The sequence below is a fragment of the Mandrillus leucophaeus genome, unplaced genomic scaffold (assembly GCF_000951045.1).
Source record: "Mandrillus leucophaeus isolate KB7577 unplaced genomic scaffold, Mleu.le_1.0 Scaffold221, whole genome shotgun sequence".
NCBI lineage: Eukaryota > Metazoa > Chordata > Mammalia > Primates > Cercopithecidae > Mandrillus > Mandrillus leucophaeus.
The window spans coordinates 2,219,749-2,246,694 of record NW_012102266.1 but is presented as its reverse complement, the minus strand read 5'-3'; the positions used below and the strand labels follow the sequence as shown (position 1 = coordinate 2,246,694).

Here is a 26,946-nt window from a genome sequence, read left to right as displayed (position 1 = left end):
CTTGCAATCTTGAATATGCAAAGGATCATAGAAATCTTAAATCTTGGGACACTCTGTTCCTGATAATGGCATAACTCTTTTTTTTTTTTTTTTTTGCAATGAAAACGTTTTGAGAGAGGTGTATATTTAAAAAATTAGGGAGAGGGGCGAGTCTTTAAAGAAAAAAGGGAAACGGGAGAATTGGTTTTTCTGTAGAAGATGACCAGGAAGACCTCTGGGGTCTTTACAATAAGCAGTTACACTTTGTAAACAGAAAACCATCCCCATAAACTCATTGATTTTTGTAATTCTGTTTTTTATGGTCACATAAGACTGTTATTTCTTCAGTGTTCAATATCATTGTTTTGAGATAACATTTATGCTTTTGAAATTTCATTAATGTTTAACTTTTTTATGAGCCGGAATTACTTGAAGTCTTCCTTTACAAGTGTGTAATGACTACATTGATGGAATTTTGTAAACGCCAGAGGATAGTACCACATAGGTTGAAATGATCACAGTGTGGAAAAGTTTAAATCCAGTATGTGAATTCTTTTGGATATGATTATTTGATCTCATACAGTGATTTCATACAAGACTGTACTTGTCCTAGTGTTTGATAATGTAACATTCACACAGAGGTAATTACAGAGGTCCCAACTCTTACAGCTTATTGATTGTTTAAAAGCCTGAGATCATTTAGCTTTAGATAATATTATTGTTCCATTGTGGTATTTTATCATAATCAGAAGCAAAACAATGTCTAAAACATTTTTTATTCATACTTCTGTAGTTTCTATCAAGTCTATTTTTTCTTTTCAAAACCCAAAAATCATTGTAGACAAAAGTAGATATGAAGCTAGCAATTTTCCTTTTCTTAGGATGTGTTTACTAATGAAAATATTATACAGATATATTTTAGATTTATTTTACCAAAGCCAAGTAGGTGAGCAGTAAAGTGATCTGTATTTACCCATAAGTTTTAGAAAGACATCCAGTTGAAAGGTATATATCTTGAGCATATATGCTTCCTATGGAAGTTTTTGGTATTTTGAATTAAATTATCTCAATAACAAAGCACTTAAAGTTCTCCAAAGCTTTAGATTTGTGTGTCTTTGTGTTTTTTGCTTGGCTTTTTGGTTCAAAGTGTCTAAAAAACAACACCTGTATTGTTTGTTGTACGGCAGTTGAAGAAATCACCCAACCTCTCAGCTTCAGCTTTTCAGGGTTATTATGAAGATTAGAAAAAAAGCGCAATAAAAATGACCATGTTCAGTGCCTGGAAAATAATAGCTAGTTGTTATTTCCCTCTTATATTGGCCCTTCAGAAGACTCTAGGATCTCAATTTTAGATTCTCTTAATTCTTATGTTATTAGATGAATATAGTATATAAAATGTTATGTTCCGTTTCATTTATGCAACAGGTAGTTTAATTCTTTATAGTTTTTTTACCTTCTGCCACTCATAATCTTTATGGCCACTGTTTTATTGGCTTAACTAATAACTACATGTTGAAGATAATTTTGGTTAGAATTTTAGCAGATGGATTGAAGAAATGGGTGTTAAGTAGTACAATTATGACTATACACCGCTGTCAAAAGAGGGGCAGAGTAGGGGTGATAACAGGTTGGCTGGATTCCCAGAAGTTGTCCCTTACTCTGTCTAAATTGACTTCCACCTCTCTAACACCTCTAATGCTTCTAGCCTTCAGTGAATTATAATATTTAGAATTTTTATAACACCTAATTCTAGCAGTCGATTGATTGACATATACTCTACTTTGGTCTACTAAGTGCGTAATTATCTACCATGGGACTAACTCTGTGTTGGGAACTGTAGAAGAACAAAAGAAGTAAAAGACTTCAGAAACTTGTTAGGGAAAAGGACTGGATTGTCTTTCCTCCAGTTGAATTCCTTTCATTATCCATCACTGACTTTGAAAGCATTTTGTCTAGATGTCCAACTGTAGGGGAATAGATAAATATCCTTGGTACATCTTCCTATATTGTATAGCCATTCTAGGACCAGTAGGTATGAGTTCTCCATTTATTAAATAGTTACTGGGGAAGGGGGTATCTTAGATGTTGACAACATGGTTGTGACACTGTGGGATTACACGGTGATTAGCAAACCAGTTACTGCTTCTGCCTAGACAGACATTAACAAAATAGTTGGACAAATAATATAGTTAATAACTGTTTTTAAGTATTATGAAAGAAAAGGATACTTGTAAAGATGTAATAGGACCTAATTTTAATTGGGGTTTGGGAAGGCGTTTTTTTTGAGAAGTATGACATTGAAGCTGAGACCTGAAGGGTAAGTTGATGATTGGGTGGAATGACAGTCCAGACCAAAAGGACAGCATACGTGAAGGTAATGGGGTGAGAAAAAGTGGTATATTCACATAACTAAAAGGAGCTCAGTGTCTTTCATTATAAATGTAGTGGGACACTATTGAAGAATTTTGTGTGGGGTAGCCTCCTGATCCATTTTGTTTTAACATCTTTAGGCTCTGGGTGGAGAATGGATTGGCAGGGGCAAGAATGGAAGCAAAGAGACTCAAGTGATTACTGTGGTCTGGGTGACAGATAGTAAAGGTTGGTGACAGAAAGGGTTGGATGTGCGGGTGAGATAGAAGCTGACTTCTAGATTTTGAACTTGAGAAACTTAATAGATGTTGGTACCGTTGCTTGAGGTGAGAAAGATTGGAGGAGGAATAGATTTGGTGGTTGGGAGAAGTTTGTATTTGAGACTATTCTGTTTGAGTAGCCTGTAAAGACAAAGACAACTTATTCCAAGAGTCATGGAGGAGGCAGTGTATATATATATAGAGAGAGAGAGAGAGAGAGCGCGCATATATATACACACATACACACACACGTATATTTACATATAAAGGTTTGGTTGCTTAAAGTCATGCGCTAAATTACTTAGGGAGAGTGATAGATAAGAGAACAGAAAATAGGGTCTGGCATTGGACTTCGAGATTGTTTAAAGGTCTGTTAGAGATTGAGGAGCCACTAGCAAAGGAAATTAAGGAAGAGCTGCCATACTGTCAAATAGTCTGGAGAGCAGTGTTGGGGGAAACTGAGAGAAAATAGTTTTTAGAAAGGCAGAAACTCTTCAAAGCTGATGCCAGGAATTGGTTTAAAAATGTATATATGTACACACACAGAGTGAAAAATCAAAGTATGGATTTTTGGCCCTACAGGAAGAAATAAAAGGTGGAGGGTAACAAGAAAGTATTTGATGGACATCTTCAACATGTATGATGGAATGCAAGATTATCAAATGTGGAAAGTGGAGTGGTGGACAATCCATACTAGCTCTTACTGAATTTAAAGCATTATTAAAATAATTTTTTGGTTTTTTTTTTTGTTTTTTTTTTGTTTTTGTTTTTGTTTTACTATTTTGACCAGTAAACCATAATTTCTAGTATTTTTGTTTTTAAAGGTAGCATTATCGTTGCAGTTGTCCTTGGGCCAAGGCTTTGGAGCCTTTTGCTGGTGGTATGTCAAGGGTTTCTATATGGTTCCTCTATTTTTGCCTTTCTCGTTAACAAGGGGAAAGGTCAAGGGAGCAACTATATTGTCTTTCATGGTGTCACTTTGCTTGTTGGATTTTCATTAATTCCTAAGAAATAGGTCTTATACACATTTTACTCAAGATGAAATGGGCTAATAGAAACAGAAGATATTGGCCAGGTGTGGTGGCTCACCCCTGTAATCCCAGCACTTTGGGAGGCCAAGGCGGGTGGATCACCTGAGGTCAGAAGTTCAAGACGAGCCTGACCAACATGGTGAAACCCTGCCTCTACTAAAAATACAGAATTAGCCAGGTGTGGTGGCACATGCCTGTAATTCTAGCTATTCAGGAGGCTGAGGCAGGAGAATCACTTGAACCCGGGAGGTGGAGGTTGCAGTGAGCCAAATTGGCGCCAGTTCACTCCAGCCTGGGCAACAAGAGCAAAGCTCCATCTCAAAAAAAAAAAAAAAAAAAAAAAGAAAAGAAAAGAAACAAGAAATTGCTTAACAGCCATTTTTACAGAAAGTACAGCTGGAGGACAGGCACCATGGTAGGTAAGAGCCTGTTGTCCCTACTTGGGAAGCTGAGGCAGGAGGATTGCTTGAGCCCAGGAGTTTGAGACTGTAGTGCACTGTGACCATGCCTGTGAACAGCCACTGCACTTCAGCATGGGCAACACAGCAAGACCCTGTCTAAAAAAAAATAGTAGTACAGCTGGATTTGGACTTCACATCCAGGTTTTTCTGACTTTAATGCTAGGACGTAGAAGCAGCAGGTTCTTTTCTTTTTATCTCTTCTATCCCTTAGACCTGTTCTAAGATAACAAAGATGTTGAGGGGGACCCTTGGGGATTACCACCAACATTTCTTGAACTCCTGAGAGTTGAATGATTATATAACTGACAGAAATGAGGAGATGGGATGATGTAAATATTGATTATGACTTCTTCACTAGCATCTGTATATGTCTTTTTTTCATCTTCATACAGAGAATATGCACTTAATAAAGATTTGTTCATGGGATGTACAAATCAGGTGAGCAGTTCCTGTCACTTAATAAGGACTTTAAGTAAAACACTAAATAATTATAGTATCTCTTCTAACCATGAGCTGCTTCTCTGAGTGGGCTGTGTTGATGCCTAGTCAAGAAATTTCACACTGTTAATCATTTCAGTGTATAGCTTTAGTCCTTGAAAATCACCCTGGAGGAACAAGAGTGTGTCTCTTGAGGGTGAGGGGAAGAGTAGGGTAGTGTCCAGAACTGGGTAAAGGTGGGACCCTGATAAGAAATATTTACATGTGGGAAAGTCAAATTTGGCTGATTTCACAGTTTTGCCAGGGGCTTTACCCTGCTAAACCCATGCCACTTGCCACTGAAGTCAAGCTTACTCATAATACTATATGCATTCCCCCAGGTGTACACTGACTAAAGTAGTTCTACAATGCGGTAAACAGGTAAAATTGCAGCTACTGCTTTGTTAAATAGTAGAATTTAAGAAAACAGCTTTTAATTTTTAGCATAAAAATTTCCTGGGTAGAAGGAAAGAGAAATTTTGGGATTTAAAATGTAGCAAAAATCAGTACACTGCTAAATTAATATTTTCTCTATATGTATTTATGTTCATACATTTTAAAATCCTGTGAGACTGGAATTTAAAGGACCAAAATAGAGTTTCTTGGTTCTTATGTGTGGAGTGTGTTTACTTTCATTGATTTTCCATTATGTTACATATATATATATATATATTTTATATATATATATGGGAAGTCTATAGTGTAGTTCCATGCTGAAGTGAAATAAATGTGAACCCAGTTATTCAACAAATCCTTATTGAACATCAACAGCAACACTGTTCTAAATGCTGAGGATATAGCAGTGAACAAAACGAAGTCATGGAACTTTCATTCTAGTGGTAGGAGACAATAAACAAAATTAAAGCAGGGCGAGGAAAATTAAAGGTGCCTAGATGATGGCTGGGTGGTGCTGTTTTAGCATTGTTAGGGAAGACCTCTGATATGTGAGCAGGCTCTAGAAAGGGGTGACCCCCATGCAGATACCAGGGAACGGACACTCTAGGCAGAGAAATGGCAGATACCAAGACTTTGAGATGGGAGTGTGCTTGGTGTGATTGAGAGACAGGGAGGTCAGCAAGACCAAATCGATGAGGCAGAGTGTGATAGAGAAAGTCAGGGTGTAGTGAGGACCAAATAGTGTAGAACCTTGCAGATCATGATAAAGACTTAGGATTTTACTCTGAGTGATTTAGGGGAAGGCATTGTAGGGTTTTGAGTCAGATTTGACGTGATCTGACTTATGTTTTCAAAATACCACTCTGATTGTTGTGTAGAGAATATACTGTAAGGGAGCAAGAGTAGAAGGCAGGAAACCAGTTAGAAGCCTACTGCAATGGTTCCGTTAAGATGATAATGACTTTTACTAAGATGGTAGTGATTGATACAATGAGAGGTGTTCAGATGCTGGATGTGTTTCAAAGGTAGAATTGTTGGGATTTGCTAATGTTTTGGATGAGGGGATGTATGGACAGAGTAATACCAGGGTTTTCCCCGTTTAGAATGGAGTTGGTATCAATGGAGAAGTCTGTGGGAAGGGCAGGTTTGGAAGATGGACTCAAGATAAGGTTTCATTCTACAAGTTAGTTCTCCAATGAGGCACACAGGTAAAATTGCAGCTACTGGTTTGTTAAATAGTAGAACTTCAGAAAACAGCTTTTAATTTTTTTAGCATAAAAATGTGCTTTTGTTCTTCAGGTAAAACCATGAAAACTAGTAGTCTTTCAAATACTGTACGAAGGGGTGGGGAATTAGTGGGTTGATTCCACAAAGTGAAAGCCCACTGAGGGTGAGCAACAAGGAAAATTACTTAAAATACTGAAGTTAAAAACATATTAGTGGTGTCTCATTTAAACCATGAAAGCTTCTATCTGCTGAGGGCCTCCTTTGTCTTTTTCCATTTTCACTAGGATCTCTACCAATGCTAGCTTAAAGCTATTATGAAAAACTTGGAGCTGATAGAGAACTTGGGGGTTTCTAGTTGGAAGAAGGAGGAAAGCAGAAAAGCAAAAATAGCTTAGTGGAATGTTGACTCTCAGCAGAAGCTAATTATGGCTAGTACATTGGTAGTATCATTGGACTCAGAAATTCCTCTGCCTTAATTTTATAAAAATATTCTGTGCTTTGGCCGGGCGCGGTGGCTCACGCCTGTAATCCCAGCACTTTAGGAGGCTGAGGTGGCTGGATCACGAGATCAGGAGATGGAGACCATCCTGGCTAACATGGTGAAACCCCGTCTCTACTAAAAATACAAAAAAACTAGCTGGGCGAGGTGGCGGGCGCCTGTAGTCCCAGCTACTCGGGAGGCTGAAGCGGGAGAATGGCCTGAACCTGGGAGGCGGAGCTTGCATTGAGATCCTGCCACTGCACTCCAGTCTGGGAGACACAGCGAGACTCCGTCTAAAAAAAAAAAAAAAAAAAAAAAAAAAATTCTGTGCTTTTTCTGAATAGTCACAAATTAGATACACATCTAGGTTCAGAATTCTGGAAACCTGTGGGATAGTTCTTTGTTGGGTCAGTGTGAATTAGTTCTTCCATCAATTTGGTTTCAAACAAAATTTGGTATGGTATGCTAGCCATTTTGGAGACTTTTGCAGGGGAGCATAGGTGGTTTGGCAGGGCAGGCTTGAGTATTCAGTAGGGAAAGACTTGGAGGACCCTAATCATCTGAGACCTGCCCTCCCCACAGACTTCTCCATTAATATCAGCTCCGTTCTAAATAGGTATTACCCTGTCCATACATCCCCCATCCAAACTATCAGCAAATCCCAACAATTATATGTTTGAAACACATCCAGTATCTGAACACCTCTCATTGTATCAATCACTACCCCTTTGGTAAAAGCCCGTTATCATCTTAATGGAACCATTGCAGTAGCTGAGATGAGAGGAAGTGGGGTGATTCTTGGAAGGAGGTGGGAAACTTCACAGAGCATGACTGGGCTGAGGACCCCAGTCCCAAGTTTTGACTAGCACTTGTGATTATGGCTTTTTACCATTTAAGGTCTTTATCAGTGCTGTCTGACAGAAATATAGTATGAACTACATATGTCGTTTAAAAAAGTGAAGAGGCAGGCAAGATTAATTTATAATATATTTTATTTGACACTGTGTCTAAAACATTCATTGCAGATACAATGAATATTAAAACATTTATAATGAAATATCTCAATTTCTTTTTTATGTACAAAGTTTGAAACCCTGTGTGTGTTTTTCACATACAGCACAGCACATCTCAGTTCAGACAAGCATTTCAATAGTGTTGAAGTAGTAGCTCCCCTGTGACCTTTGGTTACGATATTGGACAGTATAGATGTGAACAGTATTTTGCAGTTCAGTTCTGAGGTCCTATGATTTTCATTTTTCTTCTTCCATATTTAACTGTTCCTGTCAATAGTTTACTTCCTTTAAAGAAATTTGAGTAGCTTCTATCTGACAGAAAAAGCAGAATATTTTATGTAACTCTCATTGCTTTCCAGGTACAAGCTCCTTCCTTCCGCAGCTAGACTTGTTGAGAGTATTGATTATAATTACTGTCTTTCCTTCCTTACCTTTCACTCAAACTGTTGTAGTGTGGCTTCTATTTTGCATAAATAGTTCTTGTTAAAGTCACAAGTGATCTCCATTCTTATCACAAATTTCAGGAAGTCTTTTTTTTTTTAAGCAGTGTTCGGCTTTCAAGCAGCATTTGGTGTTCTTTTGAAGTCTTTTGGTCACTTCCTTGGCTTCTTAGTTTTCCTTCTGCCTTTCTGGCTCTTTCAGCCTGGCATCCTTTGCAGTCACCTCCTTCTCTAACCTGAACATCCTCAAGGCTTTATTTGGACTTTTCTTCTTCCTTGTTCCTCTTTTTTCTCTCCTTATGCTACATCATCTGTAGTCCAATGACTCCCAAAATTTCGTCTTCTACTCACACTCCTTCTCTGAGTTCTGCATATCCAATGCTTGCTTGACATTTTTGTTTTAATGTCTCAAAGATAACTCAAACTCACAAACTTAGTATTTCCTCCCATTCCCTCCAGAAACAAAAGAATCCAGGCCGTCTGCCAGTGTGTGCTGTATCTCTCGGAATGGTACCACTATTCATCATACTGCAAAAGTGAGAAACCTATGAGTCATCCTTGCCACTTTGCACTCATTCCCCCATCCAATCACTGAGTGCTGTCAACTTGAATTTCTAAATATTCTTTTAATCTAAGCTGCCACCATCCTATTAGGTTGGTGCAAAAGTAATTGCGTTTTTTGACATTGAAAGTAATGCCAAAAACCACAATGACTTTTGCACCAACAAAGCTGCAGCAGTAGCCTTGTAACTGAACTTCTCATATTCACTATGCTTTCCCATCACTATTGTGCCCAAAACAAAACTGATCATTGTTGCCCAATGCTCCCTGCATTGTCTATGTCTGGTTTGCCTCTTCAGTGTTTCACTTCCCCAGTGGCACAATAATTCCTTTGGTCGTGCGGCCTTTGTACATGGTACTCTCCATGGACTCTTCCTCTCCCTTCCACCTTTCCATACACCCACTGTTAACTTTCAGTTTAAGATTTCACTTCAGTCCTTATTTCTTTTGAGAGGAGGCCTTCATCCTCCAGTCTAAAACAAACTCATTTTCCCTTAATGGCTTTAGTTAGTGGTAGTATATCTATTAACATGGTTGCTTGAGTATCCTTAAGCTAACTTCAAGCTCCATGAGAAGCTGACTTTGTGATTGATCACCATTATGTCGTTGTTATCTAGTAGAGGCCTGGCACAGTAGACGCTCAATTGATACATACTGAATAATAGGCCTAATTCTTTACATATTAATGTGGTACAAAAGAATCTTACCTACCTTATATTTGTTATCTAGATTCTCTAAAGGATGTTTGGCAGAGAAATTGCCCTGTTTTGCATATGTGGCATTAAGACCCAAAATAACTAAATGACCTGACCAAAATCGTAGACATGCAGAACTAGCATTGGAAATTGGGGCAGGCATTACTGAGTCTCAGTTGGCATTCATTTCAATATCCTATAGTTTAATACTGCATAAGCTCTTGTTATTTTGGTGACTTTTTTTTCTTTTTTAAAATACTTATGACATGTTTTTATATTCATTGAATATAAAATAGAAAAGATTTAGGCTCCACAGTTCTAGTGTATGGATGTATCTCTTCCTAGTAGAAAAATTTTCAAAAATTAATAAGGAAGTTTTTATACATGGAATCTTAGTTTTTTGTATTTCCTCTGCCATCCCCTGTCCTTATCTTCCAAAAGTATGATATAAATTTTTAAATGTAATATGGGTTGTACTTTGCAGTAACTAGTAACTTGTGTCTGTTAAATTTAACTTTAAATTAACATCGTGTTAAAAATTCAGTTCTTTGGTTACTTGAGTCACATTTTAGGTACTTAATAACCACATTTGGCTAGTTGTTATCATTGGACAATTGAGATACCAAAGATTTCCATTATCACAGAAAGATAGTGCTGTCAAGGGAAGTGATATATAAAATTACTTTTTTCCTTCCTTCCTTCATTCTTTCCTTTATTCCTTTTCTTCCAGGTTAGTCACCACTAGTTTAAAGTCATTAGAGAATCTAATGTTCTTCTAATTTTGCATAGGATTCTTCCTTAAATAAAGATGTCTAGAACATTAGGTTCTCAATGAAGTGTTTCAATCAATGGATCTGTTTTCTTTGTGAGAGTGGAGATTTGGGCCTGTGAAAATTTAATACTGTATTGTTAGAAATGTTAGTTTCCAAAGCATTCTTAAGTTACATATCTGCGTTTGGTCTTCAGTTGTTGGAGTAGGTGGGTTTTTTAGAAGGTTGTGGAGTAACAGTCTCATTTTGCAAGGCTGTGGGTTGCCTTCAAGCTAATACCTGGTAAGGCAGGTCTCTGTATCCCTGTATTTTTCTTTTGGACCAGTGATTCCAAAATATCTAAAAGAACCACCTGGGGGAAAATGGTTGTTTCCCCTTTCCCAAAGAGTTTGTGTAGTGTTTTGTTTTTATAAACAGGCAAAGTATGTTTTATTCAACCTCTTAGAGCAAGTTTGACCAACCTACAGCCTGTGGGCCACATGTGGCCCAGGACGGCTTTGAATGTGACCCAACACAAATTTGTAAACTTTCTCAAAACATTATGAAATTTTTTTTGCAATTAAAAAAAAATCAGCTATTATTAATGTTAGTGTATTTTGTATGGCCCAAGACAATTCTTTCAATATGGCCAAGGGAAGTCAAAAGATTGGATACTCCTGTTTTAGAGTGTTTGTGGTTTTTAGAGTTTTCCTGGTAATTGTTAAAGAGCCTGGTTTGAGAATTGGTGTCCTAGACCATGTTGAGTCTTTGATTACCATATTGAGAGTGCAGAGTCATTTGTTTTCATTGATGTGCTGATTCTCAATTTTGAAATACCCTGATATAGACAAGTACTATCTATCAAAGTTCTGGCTTTAACTGTTAGAGAACTGTGTACTGAATTAAATTAAGTTGTCAGTTGTTAAACATCTGATATATTTCAGGAGTTTTCTGTAGCCTGGGCACAACAACCTTGCAAGGTAGGTAGTTGACAGATGGTCAGACTCAGAAGCTAATATCAACTTGTAAGTGGTAAACACTGGCCATTAGGAAAGGTAATAGATATTAATACCTAATTATTTAGTAGCAGACACTGGTTATTAGGAAAGATGAGGTATTAGGAAAAACATCTATGTTTTTACTCGTTAAGTGTGAACAAAGCATGGTATGTTGCTATTAAGAGTTCTCTTCAAATGTTGTAGGGATATCAGACATACAAGTACGAAGTGATAAGTTTGAATCCTGATGACTTATTGTGGAACAGTTGGGTCTAGATATTAACCTCTTTTTTTTTTTTTAAATAAAACCTAATGGTTTAGGGCATAACTTATCAGACTTGATATTTTAGAAACTAATGTTATGGCAAATAATTCTTGATTCTATAGGAGGACTTTTTTTCTTTGAAAATTAAAATGTGAATTTGCTTTTTGTTTATTTAATCACCAATTTGAATCTCATTATTTTGGTTTAAAATGAAACCGTCACGAGAATTGTGTACTCAGAGCATTTGCAAATAAGTATTGTAAAGGAGAAATATTTTTTGACAAAGCTGGTCAGGACATGGCCTCAGTACTAACTTACCTATAAATTTCTAGAGATTTGCCTAAGATTGGGTTTAGAGAAAATATTGTACTACCTCCCCTGTATCAATTCCAATTATCAGGCAGATTTGCTGATCAGAGACAAATTTAAGAACCGGTAATTAAGCAAAATAACTGCAATAACAACAAATAGGCGTTCATAATAAACGGCTTTGAGGCATCTTGCAGAAACAGAAGATAATTTTGTTTCTGCTTTTCATTATTTTCTTGTCAGAAAATAGCAGTCTGTAATTACCCTTTAGAGTAGACGTAAGGACAGGAGCTGAATTTTGATCATTGCAATATCTTCATCTAGCATAATGCTAACAAAATTAATAATGTTTCAAATCTCAATACAAAAAAGGGTCAGTGAACTATACAATTTCGGAAAATTTCAGTCTCAAGCCTTCCTAGAGTATTCAATTTTAAGAGTCTGAGGATTAACCTTTTTCAAAACCAACGCTTTAAAATTTTATTCAAAGAATTTCATTGTACTTCGCTTATTTCAAATGTTTGTTGTTTCATGAGGAAAAGGAAGTAATATAGAAAGTTTGAGAAATAGGGAAGGTAACTTAAATACCTCAAACCCTTAACCTTTTTGCATTTGTGTACATTTTTAAACTAAAATTTTGTGTCCTTCTCTCCCTATCTAGCATTAAGTAACATTTGCAAATAATCAGTTTCATATACCACCTATAGAATATTCATATAATTTTGTAATACTTTAAAGTGTATGTACCATAACTTGCCATTTCATGCTCTTTGTACGCTTTTTAGTCCATTTACATTTATTGTGATTTGGTTGTAATTAGGCCTGACATCATGTTGTTTCCTATTACCTGTTTTTTGTTTCTCAAATTCTTCTTTCCTGCCATTTTTTTGTGCTAAGATTTTTTGGCCTTTCATTTTATTCTTCTATTGAATGTCTAGTTATGCATCTTTGCATTATTTTTTGGTGGTTACTCTACTTTGAATATTGAATTTCTTCAGCTGAAATATAGGAATTTTAAAACACAGTACTTTGTCTTTTTTTAGTGCTCCTGTCATCTAGATAATAAATATGTTGTATTTGTTGCTTTCAATAGTTACATGGCTTTAAAAAACAGAAGAGAAAAAATATGTATGGTTTTAAAATATTTTCATTTATATTCATTCTTTATTTATCAGACTGCTTCCCTTCGTTGGGCACTTCTTGTAATGGAGGTCAGTTGGCAACAAGTTCTCTTAGTTTTTGTTTATCTAAACATGTCTTTATTTTACTGGCGTTTTGAAGGATAGCTTTGCTGGTTATAGACTTCTTAGTTGACAGCTTTCTTCTTTCAGCTGTTTTGGTATGCCATTTCAATGTCTTCTGACCTTTGGTGTTTCTGGTAAGAAGTCAGCCAACTGTGTAAGATGTTATTTTTCTCATTGCTTTCCAGATTTTCTCTTTACCTTTGGCTTTCAGCAGTTTGTGCCTCAAGAGTTTTTCTTTTTGTGTATCCTTTGTCAGTTTAAGTTTCTTGAATCTTTAAGTTGATATTTTTAACTTTTACTCCTTCTGCCATTTCCATTCTGCTATTAAGTTCACCTAGTGAATTTTTCATTTCAAATTTTTTTTTTCATGAATTTCTTTAAAAATTTATTCCAGGTCTAGAATTTCTAACTTAATAGTTTTCGTTTCTCTATTAGATTCTATCTCTGTTACTCATTGATATATTTACCTTTGCTTTTGTTTAACTGTTATTACAGCTATTTTTGGAGTCTTTGTCTCCTGAATTTAACATGTGCGCCACGTGGAGGTAATTTCTAATGACTGCTTGTTTTTTTTTTGTTTTTTTTTTTCTTGAGTGTGTATTACATTTTCCTGTTTATTTGGATGTCTAGCAGTTTTTTGGATGGAAACTGGCCATGCAGATACTACATTATATTTGACTTTGGGTTTTGGGGTTGGTTTTTAAAAATATTCTTCTGAAGATTATTGTTGTTAGGTGTTTTGTTTTTTTTTTTCTAAAAGGCACTTTTTATCTAGGCTCAAACTGCAGACTTTCCACCCCCATCCACTCCCCTCCCCATACAATAACTGATATCTCTATTCTGTATTTTATGGTTTCCAGCTACTTATTTTTAGGTTGGCCCCTTGTGTAATTTGGTGGCCTGCAGAGATTCGGGGGCTTACCCTTGCTATCATTCTACTTTTTCTAAGAATTTTCACTTAATTTCCAATTCCTCTGTTGACTTTGGGCTCTATTTCCTGATATTTCAAGTTACTAGGACTTTACTCTCAGCCATTTAAGCTATCCACAGTTGAGAAAGGCTCTCAGTTAAAAAGCAGCAAAGTCAGGGATCTGACAAAGTGCAGCTACATGTATCATGAGTATTTTCTTTCCTGTCTTTGCTTCTTTTTCATTTACTCTGGTTTCTTTTCCATCCACGTACAGTCATATGTTGCTTGACAACTGGGATACTTTAGAGAAATACATGATTACGTGATTTTGTCATTATGCGTAATGATACAAACCTGGAGAGCATATTCTACTACACCCCTAGGCTATATGGTATAGCCTGTTGCTTCTAGGCTACAAATTGGTACAGCATGTTACTGTACGTGGTTGGAACATAATGATAAGTATTTACATATCCACACATATAAACCTAAACAGTAAAAATACAACGTAAAAAGTAAAATGGTACACCTGTGTAGGATACTTACTATTGAATGGAACTTGCAGGACTAGAAGTTACTCTGAGTGAGTGGTGAGTGAATGTGAAGGCCTAACACATTACTGTACACTACTATAGACTTATAAACACTGTAAACTTAGGCTACATTAAATTTATTTAAAAATATATTTTTCAATAATAAATTAACCTCAGCTTGTTTTAACTTTTTACTTTATAAACTTCTAGATTGCTTAAAACTTTTTGACGCTTTTATAGTAACATTTGGCTTAAAACACAGACATATTGTAGAAGTGTACAAGAATATTTTCTTTGTATCCTTATTCTATAAACCTTTTTCTATTTTTTAACATTTTAGTTTGTTTTCTTTTAAACATCTTTTTTTGTTAAAACGAAGATGCAAACATACACATTAGCCTAAGCCTATAAAGGTTCAAGATCATCCATATCACTGTCTTTCACCCCACACCTTGTCCCACTGGAAGGTCTTCAAGGACTATAACACATGGAGCTGTCATTTCTTATAATAACAGTATATATTCCTTCTTCTGGAATACCTCCTGAAGGATCTGCCTGAGGCTGTTTTACGATTATTATTTTTTTAAGTAAGTAGAAGTAAGCTCTAAAACAATGATAAAAATTGTAAGTACATAAATCGGTAACATATTTATTATTGTTATCAAGTGTTATATACTGTGAATAATTATATCTGCTATGCTTTTATATTACTGTCAGCTTAGTAGGTCTGTGTTACTCCAGCATCACCATAAACACGTGAGAAATGCATTGCACTATGCTCTTGCAATGGCTACCACATCAGTAGGAGAGGAATGTTTTAGCTCCATTATAATCTTATGGGACTATTGTATATGCAGTTCATTGTTGACAGAAACATTATTATGTAGCACTCGAGGGGATTTAACTCTTGGCATTTCTACTTAATAGTTTGTGGGACCTCTATGAAAAGGACTTCACCTCTGACCCTCAGTTTCCTTATATGAAAAATGGGAAAGGTGATAGAGCTAGAGTATCCTAATCTGAAATGCTCCAAAATCTAAAACTTTTTGAGTGCTTACATGGTGTGCAAAGGAACTTCACATTGGAGCATTTTGGACTAGGGATGCCGAACTCCGGTAGGTGTAATGTAAATATTCCAAAATCTGAAAATATCTGAAATTTGAAACACTTCTGGTCCCATGCAAAAAGGACAAGGGATACCCAACCAGTATTCATAGTGAGAAGTATCATAAATTCCTCTGAGAAATACATGAAAAATCAAGTGTATCTTATCTATCCAGGTGTATACTAAAATGTAGTTTTTAATTACATGGTTTTTCATACATACTGCTTTTCCAGTGTTTTACCCATTTATGATGCTACTAGACATGTACTTCTCTATCTTCTTATCAACTTTTGGTTCATCTTTAAAATAGTTTGAAATATAAATTGCACAGTTATTCATTGATACTGGAAGGTATAAGTTTTCTGGTAACTCTAATTAAAATGTTTTCAAGCTTTTAGTTTACTGACATTAGCAAGTTGTGTGGGATTTGAAGCAATGCTATTTCTAATGCATTCTGTTGTAACTCAGTCTTGAATGGTTAGTAAAGAATATGATGGGCTAGGTAGAGGACTGAATTCTTTGTAATCAGCAGTTCTGACTTGGTTCATTGTAAAGTCACATGGTCACACCATCCACTTTTATCTGTGGCACTTGAGTTTTGAGCTTTGCATTAATACCACTGGATATTAATAGCGCATTGTTAACCAGAGGAGATTGGATTCCTGTAAAACAATACTTTGTTTTGAAAGAGTAGTCTGTATGGGGAGCATTACACTGAATACACCAATCACCGACAGCACGGATAGGAAATGTTGGTAGCTTTGGGATGATATAATTGGCCAGCACTTGATTAAAACAAAAATTGTTAGAACAATTGTTAGAATAAACCCAGCCACTTTGGGGTCGAAATTTGCATATGTATGCACATATTTTTAGTTGCTAAATCAGCTATGATTCATGATAGTAATTTAATACTTTGACTTACCTTAGTATTAAGCAGATGCTGTTAAACCATATAAGAAATTTTGATCTTTAAAGTATCCTTAATAACATTTTAATTCAGAAGTTTGTAGGGTGTAAATAAATAGCATTTTTTGGTAGACTTTAACATTTTTGAAATATAATTTTGGGTTTATTTAAATCAACAATAAGCTACTTGTCAAGAAAGTAATACATTTTTGTATGTTAACAGTGCCCTAAAATAAAGATCCCCACTCTGCTGGCTGTCATTAACCATTATTTAATTTGCTGAAATAATGCTGGGCACTGAAGTTTTTTTTCTGTTCTTAGACTAGGCAATCTTACATTAACCCTAGACATTCCTTTTGTAAAGTGTGTATCAGTGCCACTAAGGCAAATAGGAAAGAGTTTACCATTTATTAAATTTTTAGTGTCAGAGAAGTTGTGAAACATTTCTAGTACTGTGACCATTGGTCGTTAAATCCACATTCTTGTGCTATACTCTGTTGAATCCTTTAACACCACCATGCGGAATGGTGATTTCATATTTGTATGCGAAAGTCCCTTTTTAAAAGTCTTTTAGAGGTAATCTTAAACTTTGTCAATATCAAATTATAAGAAGCTATGTAGTAGCGTCTAGATTAGTAATGTTTTACGGTATTTATTTTTATGTATTTTTTTCAACATCCAGTTTTAAGCTCACAGTATGGGCAGTCGCAATTGTAGATCGCTTATTTGTTTATAATAACAGCTAAAATTTATTGAGCTCTAACTCTGTTGTCAGGCAGTGTACTAAACATTTAACACATTTTCTCAATGTTTTAAAAGTATTTTTTATTGTGGAATCTAAAAAGAACATAAAATATAAATGTATAACATAAGTTATCAAATGAACATCTATGTAATCACCACCCAGTTCAAGAAATAGAATGTTGCTGGTATCCTAGAAATTCTGTGTGCACCCCCTTCTAATTCCTCCACAAAATAGCCACTGCCCTGACCTACGGTGATCACTTCTTTGGGTATTGATGTTACTGTTTTTTTAATGATTTTTGTCACCTTTATGTATTCCTGAAGACTATTAGTCTAGTTTTTCCTGCTTTAAAAATTTACGTAAATGGAATCGTCTAGCATATTTTCAATCTGACATCTTTTGTTCACTCTTAGTTTGTGACATTTATTTATACTGTGTCTTTTTGTAATTCACTCTTTTTTTTTTTTTTTCTTTTTTTGAGACAGTCTCACTCTGTTGCCCAGGCTGGAGTGCAGTGGTGTTGACCATGGCTCAGTGCAGCCTCAACCTCCTGGGCTCAAGTGATCCTCTGGCCTCAGCCTCCCAAGTAGCTGGGACTACAGGCAGGTGCCACCATGCCTGGCTAACTTTTTTTTTTTTTTTTTGTATTTATTGAAATGGGGTTTTGCCTTGTTGCCCAAGCTGGTATTGAACTCCTGAGCTCAAGCACTCCATCAGTCTTGGCCTCCCAAAGTGCTGGGATTACAGGCATGAGCCACTGTGCCCACTCCGTAATTCATTCAATTGCTATTTATCTTCGACTGGATGAATATACTACAATTTCTTTATTCTGCAGTTAAGGATGTTTGTGATGTTTCTAGTTTTTGGCAGTTTTAAACAGTGCTGATGATAAACGTTTTTATACAAGTATCTTGCTTCATAGAAGTATTGTATATCTCTAAGGATATGCTGAGGAGTAGAATTGCTGGGATAAAGGTATGCATTTTTTCAACTTGAAAATATGCCCAAACTTTTCTATCAAAATTGTTTTAACAGTTTGTATTCTCACCAGGAACATAGGAGAGTTTTTGTGTTCTGTACAATTATTGTATTTCCTTACTTCGTCTTCTCAGACAGTATGGAGTGGATAATATCCCCATTTCGCATATGTTGGAACTGAGAACCAGAGGGATTAAATAACTTGCCAAAGCACACATTGCTAATGAGTAGCAGAGCTGGGATTTGAGCCTATCTCTGACTTGAGAACAGACACTCATTTCACTCTACTCTTTCAGGACATTATTTGGAAAACAGATTCCTCATGAAAGCTCAATATTCATTTACCGTATCTTTGATAAAAATGACAGGAAAGATCTGTGCTGTTGTGGACCTTACATTTTAATACTTATTGAGGGAATGCATAGATTACAAAACACCAAGTACATAAAAAAAAATAATTACAAAGTATGATATGTGTCACAAAGGAAATAAACGCGACTAAGAAGAAACAATATGTTAGGTGTTTTGGGAAGGAGAAGGCTGCCTTTAAACTAAGACCTAAAGGATGAGAAAGAGACAGCCATCTTCAAAGTGCATTTAACAGGCAGAGGGAAAGGCAAGCCAAAAGTCCATCAGGAGAAAATACTTTAAAACCAGTATTTCAGCAAAAGAACATTATATCAAATTAAATATTTTAGTTAGAACCCTCAATTACCTAACTTAGAAGATGAGAGTTTGGTGGGGTATTATGAAATTCAAGGAAAATTAAATAGGAAAGTGGTCTATGGAAAAATATAGGAATGTCACTTCTATGACAGACGAATATTTGCCTTTTCTTTAATCATATCAAAATGTACTATGTGTGGTAACAACGTATTTATGACAGATCAAAAGAATTCCTTGGGATAACATTATTTTTCAAGGCTTCGTGAAAAAGGCATGGATGCACAGGTAAACCCAGGGGTCCAGAGGTTGCAGTGGGAAAATATCTAAGGGAAGAAAGAACCTAGTTTGACCTGGAACATTGATTAAAAGGAGATGCTAGCTCGAGCAGCTAATGGGGATTGTTTAATTGGAAAAAAATCCTAGATAATGTAGAAACCAAATGATTGGCCTATTTTACCTACCCTCTCTCCCAGAATAGCCTCCAAATAAACTTCCAAAGTTAAATAACACAAAACTCTATCTAGTACACAATTTCATACTTAAAACATTTGAATCTGGGTGCAGTGGCTTATACCTGTAATCCCGGCACTTTGGGCGACCCAGGTGGGCGGATAACTTGAGGTCAGGAAAGTTTGAGACCAGCCAGGCCAACATGGTGAAACCTGTCTCTACTAAAAATACAAAATAAACCGGGTGTGGTGGCGCATCCTGTAATCCCAGCTACTTGGGAGGCTGAGGCAGGAGAATCGCTTGAACCCAGGAGGCAGAGGTTGCAGTGAGCCAAGATTGCGCCATTGCACTCTAGCCTGGGCGACAGAGCAAGACTGCAACTCAAAAAAAAAAAAAAGGTTTGCTTTCTCAGATGGATTTTCTGGACACTATAGCAATTCTTCTCTAAAGGTAGTCTGGTACAGCTGTTTGTAACAATCCTGTATAGCAGTTTCGTAGATGCTGCATGTCCTGGGAGGTATTTCTACAAAGTTCAGAATTTTAAAAATCTCCTCTGGAGCTGTCCAGTGCAGAACTTCTGCTGTCCTTTTTATGAGGACCATGTTAGAAGCCCTTAGCTTCTGCAGAGTTGGGAACAAAGGAATGAGGGAAATAGATACCTAAAAATAGATACCTAAAATAGTTTACCTTGACTCATTATAATATGTGGAATTCTATCGTTTGGAAAATGGACTTAAGTGTTTTCAGTGAAACCATCAGGAATTTAAAACTAGATCCAAAAAGAAAAACTATTTCCGTCTCCATTTTGACAGAAGTCACTGTGTATAGTACACTGAGAAGTTCTTTTTATCTTTTGGTGAGGATTAGAGTAGTAAATGTAATGAAACATCCTAAGTGGTAAGATCAGTGTTTTATATCCAGGGTTGAAACTCACAAAAGAGGACTGAACCTAAGCCATCACTTATGACTTAACACATATACACGATATTTAAAGCTATGAGTCTGGTATGATAACCATAGAAAATAGCAGCATGAGCAAGGGAGACGGGTATAGGACCAAGTGCTAAAGGAACTCCTACCACTTAATTGCTGGGTAGAAGAGTGTGTTGTTTCAAGGAAGGGAGTGGCTAACAGTGTCAGATGCTACTGTAGTAGTTCAGTGAGACAGGGACTGAAAAATATACATTAGCTTTAGCAGCCAAGAAGTCATTGGATGTCTTAAAACGATTTTGGTGTTGTGGTGAGGGGAAGCCAGGTTGGCTTGCATTTAAGAATGTGCTGCACTATTAGAAACTTTGGCTAGAGTCAGAGTGCAGTAAAAAGTTAACTGTGATTAAAGGAGAGGGAATGATCAAGTTGAAGTGGAAATTTAAATATACTAGGGAGAGAAGAGATCATCCTTAGTGTAAAAATTATCCTTTTCTCTACATCCTACAAAGAAGTAATGACCATGGAGACCAGAGTTTCCATCTTTTTTTTTGTTTTTGTATTTTCCACATACTCAGAAAAGTGTTCAGCTTTCTATGTTTTCTGTTTTTCTTTTCATCTGTTTGTATAGCTTCTTTATCTACTAGCTTTTTATCCCTGGCTCCTCTCCTAGGTTCCAGTCATACATTTTTTAACTGCTGGATAGGACTCTTAATTGTCCCATAGCTCCTCAAATTCAACATGTTCAGCTGAATCTTTTCCTTTTTGATTACTGAGGGCCTAAATATCTGCATCTTCCATTCTCTCCTTTATCTCTTCCTTTCTTCCCCCTGTTTTTCTCTCTCCTTCCGGTCCCTGCTGGGAGACTTCAAATATTCATAATGCTATTTTTTGAAAGATTATTTTCTGGAATAGTTCTAAATTTGGTCAGCTTCGTTTAATATAACATTACCCATAAAATCATTTATGTTGCCAGTTCCTACTGTTTATCCATTAGTGTGGAATATACAGTAAAAACCAAAAATCTATCATTTCTGTGAAAATGGCAGGTGGAGTGAAGATTTTTATTTATGTACCTTTGTATCAGCATAATTTATAGTTCATAATTGCACACTTGAACCTCCTTGATTATATAGTTTTTATACTTTTTAAATTAAATTTTTTGTGTGTGTGTGAACCAAATACCATACCTACTAATTCTCTTATTTCTCTGAAACGAATTTAAAGAAACAAAAGATGTATCTTCCACTTTGGTGTCTTGGTATTTCAGGAAATTAATATAATTATGAACCCAATTTTATTATATTTAAGTCTACTAATTGAACTACAAATAAAAACAGTTATTTGCTTTTGACTTTTGAACTGTATTTTAGAGATAACTAAAACACTTTTAAAAATAGATCTGCCAGAAGATGATAGGGAAGATGCATTTTTTATTTTGTGTTGGACATACCTTTATTTTAAAATAAAATACTGGAAAATTTTACTTTGTTCTTATAACATAGTTGTGTGTGGTATGGTGAAAAGCTAGTTGCATAATTATTGCTAGCTCTTCAACTTTGAGTTGGAATTCTGGTAAACACCCACAGCAAAAATTTTTGGATGCCTGCATACTTTTGCATTGTTAAAAAGACACCCACATGAAATCTTAGCCTTGGAAAAATTGGCGTACTAAGTACATACATCTTTAGTTTTCTTTTAATGTAGATGGGAAGAGAGATGCCTTTTTTGTGTATATTATAGATGTTATATTTTCTTGTAATACTTGGAGGTTATATATTTTAAAGTCTACTTTCATTAAAAAACTGAAGAGCACTATGTATTCTATAGTGAAAGCTAAGGAACTCCTCTTTAAAGTTTGTCGAATTAACTGGCAGACTTCCTTGTTCTGACTTTATTTGAATAATTGAACAGTTGAATCATCGATCCCTATTCAGAGTCATTTCTTATTATTTGGGATTGTCCCTGACTCTGCTGCCTGAAACACATTAAACAGTTGTAGAAGTACAGCTGAAGTGGGTTGTGACTGTGATTGAGCTCCACAGGCCCCTAGTCATATTTTTTTTCTTTTACTGTTTATGCATACTTCTTATTTTTGAATTATACTTTAAGTTCTGGGATACATGTGCAGAACATGCAGTTTTGTTACATAGGTATACATGTGCCATGGTGGTTTGCTTCACCCATCAACCCATCACCTACATTAGGCATTTCTCCTAATGCTATCCCTCCCCTACCCCTCCACCCCCCCGATAGGCCCCAGTGTGTGATGCTCCCCTCCCTGTGTCCATGTGTTCTCATTGTTCATCTCCCACTTATGAGTGAGAACATGCAGTGTTTGGTTTTCTGTTCTTGTGATAGTTTGCTGAGAATGATGGTTTCCAGCTTCATTCATGTCCCTGCAAAGGACATGAACTCATCCTTTTTTATGGCTGCATAGTATTCTATGGTGTATATGTGCCACATTTTCTTTATCCAGTCTATCATTGATGGAAATTTGGGTTGGATCCAAGACTTTGCTGTTGTGAATAGTGCTGCAGTAAACACATGTGTACATGTGTCTTTATAGTAGAATGATTTATAATCCTTTGAGTATATACCCAGTAATGGGATTGCTGGGTCAAATGGTATTTCTAGTTCTAGATCCTTGAGGAATTGCCACACTGTCTTCCACAATGGTTGAACTAATTTACACTTTCACCAACAGTGTAATTTCTCCACATCCTCTTCAGCATCTGTTGTTTCCTGACTTTTTAATGATCATCATTCTAACTGGTATGAGATGGTATTTCATTGTGGTTTTGGTTTGCATTTCTCTAATGACCGGTGATGATGAGCATTTTTTCATATGTTTGTTGGCTGGTTTATGCATACTTCTAACAACTTCAACTTTAACCATTACTGGTTTCTATGTTCATACCAGCAAGCAGAAGAATAATAGGCATCTTAATTTTAAGTAGGAAGAGGGCTAACAATAGGCAGGCATATTTGCTGAAATGGGAAGTGACAGTTTGCAGTCTCATACAAAGGAAGAGATGAGAAAAATGACCAGAAGTAGTCACTTCAAGAATTATATTGTGATCCAGCAATTCCACTCCTAGGTGTATGCTCAAGATAAATGAAAACATATTTTCACCCAAAAACTTCAGACAGATGTTCATGGCAGCATTATTCATAATAGCCAAAAAGTAGAACCAGCCCAAATGTCCAACTGATTTAAAAAAAAAAGTGGCATATCCATACTATGGAATATTATCTGGCAATGAAAAGGAGTGAAGTACTGATACATATTATAACATGAATGAACCCTGAAAACATGCTAAATGAAAGAAGCCACACATAAAGCCCACGTATTGTGTGAGTCCCTTCATATGAAATGTCAGAGCAGGCAAATTCATAGAGACAGAAAATGGTTGGTGATTGGCAGGTCCTGAAGGAAGGGGAAATTGAGGTATTTCTTTTTGGGGTGATAAAAATATTCCAAAGTTTATTGTAGTGATGCTGGGAATAAGAGTACAACTTTGTAGACACACTAAAAATGATTAACTTGTAAACTTTAGTGAATTGTGTGATATTTGAGTTATATCTCAATAAAGCTTAATAAAGTTTAAAAACAATTGCAAATTTGGGGTAATTTTAAATTTTTATGGGGTTGGTTCCATTTTCCGTAAGCCTGGGGGCATCCTTTTTATAGTACAGTAAAATAATCATAGGTTGATAATAGTTATGAAACAGTGTGCTGTAAGGAAAATATTTAATGTCTTTTAGGATCTCTTTTGAAAAATGTATGAACTACGGTCATAAATGTTTAACATTGAACTTCATATTTGAATTCCTGGTTATCTTAAAATGACTCATTTTCCATGTATTTCACATAGCTGAAGTTATAGCCATGTCTGTTAATGAAAACATGAGGATTAATTAAAAATTTAATTATTTTTCTCACGATTACAAAGCCCAGTTAAAATAATTTTCAAAAAATGTACTTAATTAAGTTCATCATTGTCCTGAGAAAGAGGAGCAGAGCGGTTCTTGGCCAGGTCAGCAGAACTCCTGGCAACCCTCACCCAGGTGTGCTGGGGCACAGGCTATGATTGTCCTGGGGCGGCGGAGACCCGTGTGCTTGCCTTGCATGCCAGGCAGCACCCTTTGGAGTCGCTGCGGTCGGCTGGTATGCCCCTGCCAAAGCCTCGGCTGCTTCTGTCCACCTCTTACACTTCTCCATTTATCCATGGATCATTTCGAGAGTCCATCTTGTAAATGTTTAGCATTTTACTGCTCTATTGCTTCTTTCTGGGGACAGTTCCAGCACTCGCTGGGTGGAGAAAGGCAGCTGAGCCCAGAGAAGAGCGAAATATGGAGACCCGGGCTAAAAGTAGACATCGTCCTTCCCACCCGCTACTTCTGTATTCAGACAGTGGATACATCAGGGAATAACTTCATGTCTTCTCCAGGAAAAAAGTCTTCCAGGTGAAAGTCTCAGCACCAGAGGAGCAATTCACTAGAGTTAGAGTCCAGGTTTTAGACCAAAAGGATGGGTCCTTCATAGTAAGATACAGAATGTGTGCAAGCTACAAAAATCTAAAGGTGGAAGTTAAATTCCAAGGTCAACATGTGGCCAAATCCCCATGTATTTTAAAAGGGCCAGTTTGCCATGAGAATTGTGACTGTCCTTTGCAAAATAGTGCAGCTTGGCTACGGGGGATGAACTGCTCGCCCGGAAACCATTGCTTAGATTCAGAGAGATCTGGCACATTTCCCTACTGTGGATCCAGAAAAGATTGCAGTAGAAATCCCAAAAAGATTTGGACAGAGGAAGAACCTGTGTCACTACACCTTAAAAGGTAACAAAGTTTGTATCAAGACTCACGGTGAACATAGAGGTTTTACAACTTTCATGGATGCCATACTACTTTCTTTGACTAGAAAGATGAAGATGCCAGATATGGAGTTCTTTGTTAATTTGGCAGACTGGCCTTTGCTTTGGAAAAAAAGAAATCCAGTTCAAACATCCATCCGATCTTTTCCTGATGTGGCTCCATAGATTCCAAGGATATCGTGATGCCCACCTAAGACTTGACTGACTCTGTTCTCGAAACCATGGGCTGGGTAAGTCTGGATACGATGTCTGTACAAGCTAATATGGGTCCTCCCTGGGAAAAAAACTCCACAGCTATCTGGAGAGGGCAAGACAGTCACAAAGAGAGACTTGAGCTGGTTAAACTCAGTAGAAAACACCCAGAACTCATAGACGCTGCTTTCACCAACTTTTTCTTCTTTAAACATGATGAAAGCCTGTGTGGTCCCATTGTGAAACACATTTCATTTTTTGATTTCTTCAAGCATAAGTATCAAATATCTATGGCACCGTAGCAGCTTATCACCTGCCATGTTTACTAGTTAGTGACAGTGCTGTTCTGAAGCAAGACTCTATCTACTATGAACATTTTTACAATGAGCTGCAGCCCTGGAAACACTACATTCCAGTTAAGAGCAACCTGAGCGACCTGTTAGAAAAACTTAAATGGGCAAAAGATAATGATGAAAAGGCCAAAAAGATAGCAAAAGCCAGACAAGAATTTGCAAGAAATAATCTCATGGATGATAACGTATTCTGTTATTATTTCAGACTTTTCCAGGAATATGCCAATTTACAAGTGAGTGAGCCCCAAATCTGAAAGGGCATGAAAAGGGTAGAACCACAGATGGAGAATGACCTCTTCCCTTGCACTTGCCACAGGAAAAAGACCAAAGATGAACTCTGATATGCAAAATAACTTCTATTAAAATAATGGTGCTCCGAAGACTCTTCTTAACTAAAAAGAATTTTTTTAAGTATTAATTCCATGGACAATATAAAATCTGCTGTGTGATTATTTGCAGTATGAAGATACGTTTCTACTTATTACACAATATTCTCATGACTGTACTTTACATTTTTAGAATTTTATAATAAAACCACCTTTATTAAAAAATATGTATACACACAGTTATTGCATCTGGCTTATAATTCTATTGCTTCAAAAATCAAAGAATTAACAGTAATTAACATGTAAATATGGAATCTAAGAGCTAATCTAGGTTGATAGTACTTTAATAAAGCATATAGCAATATTGCATTAAATGGAATTGAGTGAATCTATTTGGCTGACAGATGTTGGTTAAGGGAAAAGAGTTTCGATTACCATGTAGATTTTGTACTGTGGTAGCACAGAACTTGCTGCATCTCATTTCTGTTAAAAATATATGTATATATATGGAGAGAGAGAATTCACTAAAGGATGTGAAGTACTGAAAACATGTTTTAAAAATTTAGTTGGTTCTTCTGCATTTAAAGAACATCTGAAATATAGCCATATTATGTTCTCTACTGTTTAGATGTGGGTAGAGGAAGAACCACAGGATGGTGTTAGAGAGTTAATTCTAAACCCAGAACATCTATTTCCTAAACCATCTCCCCTTTCCTTTCATGACCTTTTTAAGGCTCGGTTACTGCTTTGAAAATGTGTCATATGTTGGGATAGAACAAGCTCAAGAAGCACTGAAAGAGAAAGAGAAGTTAGAGAACAAAGAATTATGGAATCAGATGTGAAACTAAACACCTAAAAAGGAAACACTAATTGTCAAATTCATTGTGTCAACCAGTACATATCTGAATCCGACAAAAACTACAAGGGAAAGCAATGAAGAGCAGAGTCACTGCAGACGAGGAATGAGTAAAGAGAGGAGCTGTGAAGGAATCTTGATATCCATGGGATTCCTGCTGT

At 36.3% G+C, this 26,946-nt stretch overlaps 1 protein-coding gene and 1 pseudogene across 1 annotated transcript in view; both read left to right on the top strand.

The window, feature by feature from the left end:
* The window catches only part of SLC12A2 (solute carrier family 12 (sodium/potassium/chloride transporter), member 2), a 117,919-nt gene that overhangs the window by 15,614 nt on the left and 75,359 nt on the right, over positions 1-26,946 (top strand). The window lies entirely within an intron of this gene.
* LOC105540526 lies at positions 24,440-25,944 on the top strand (annotated as a pseudogene).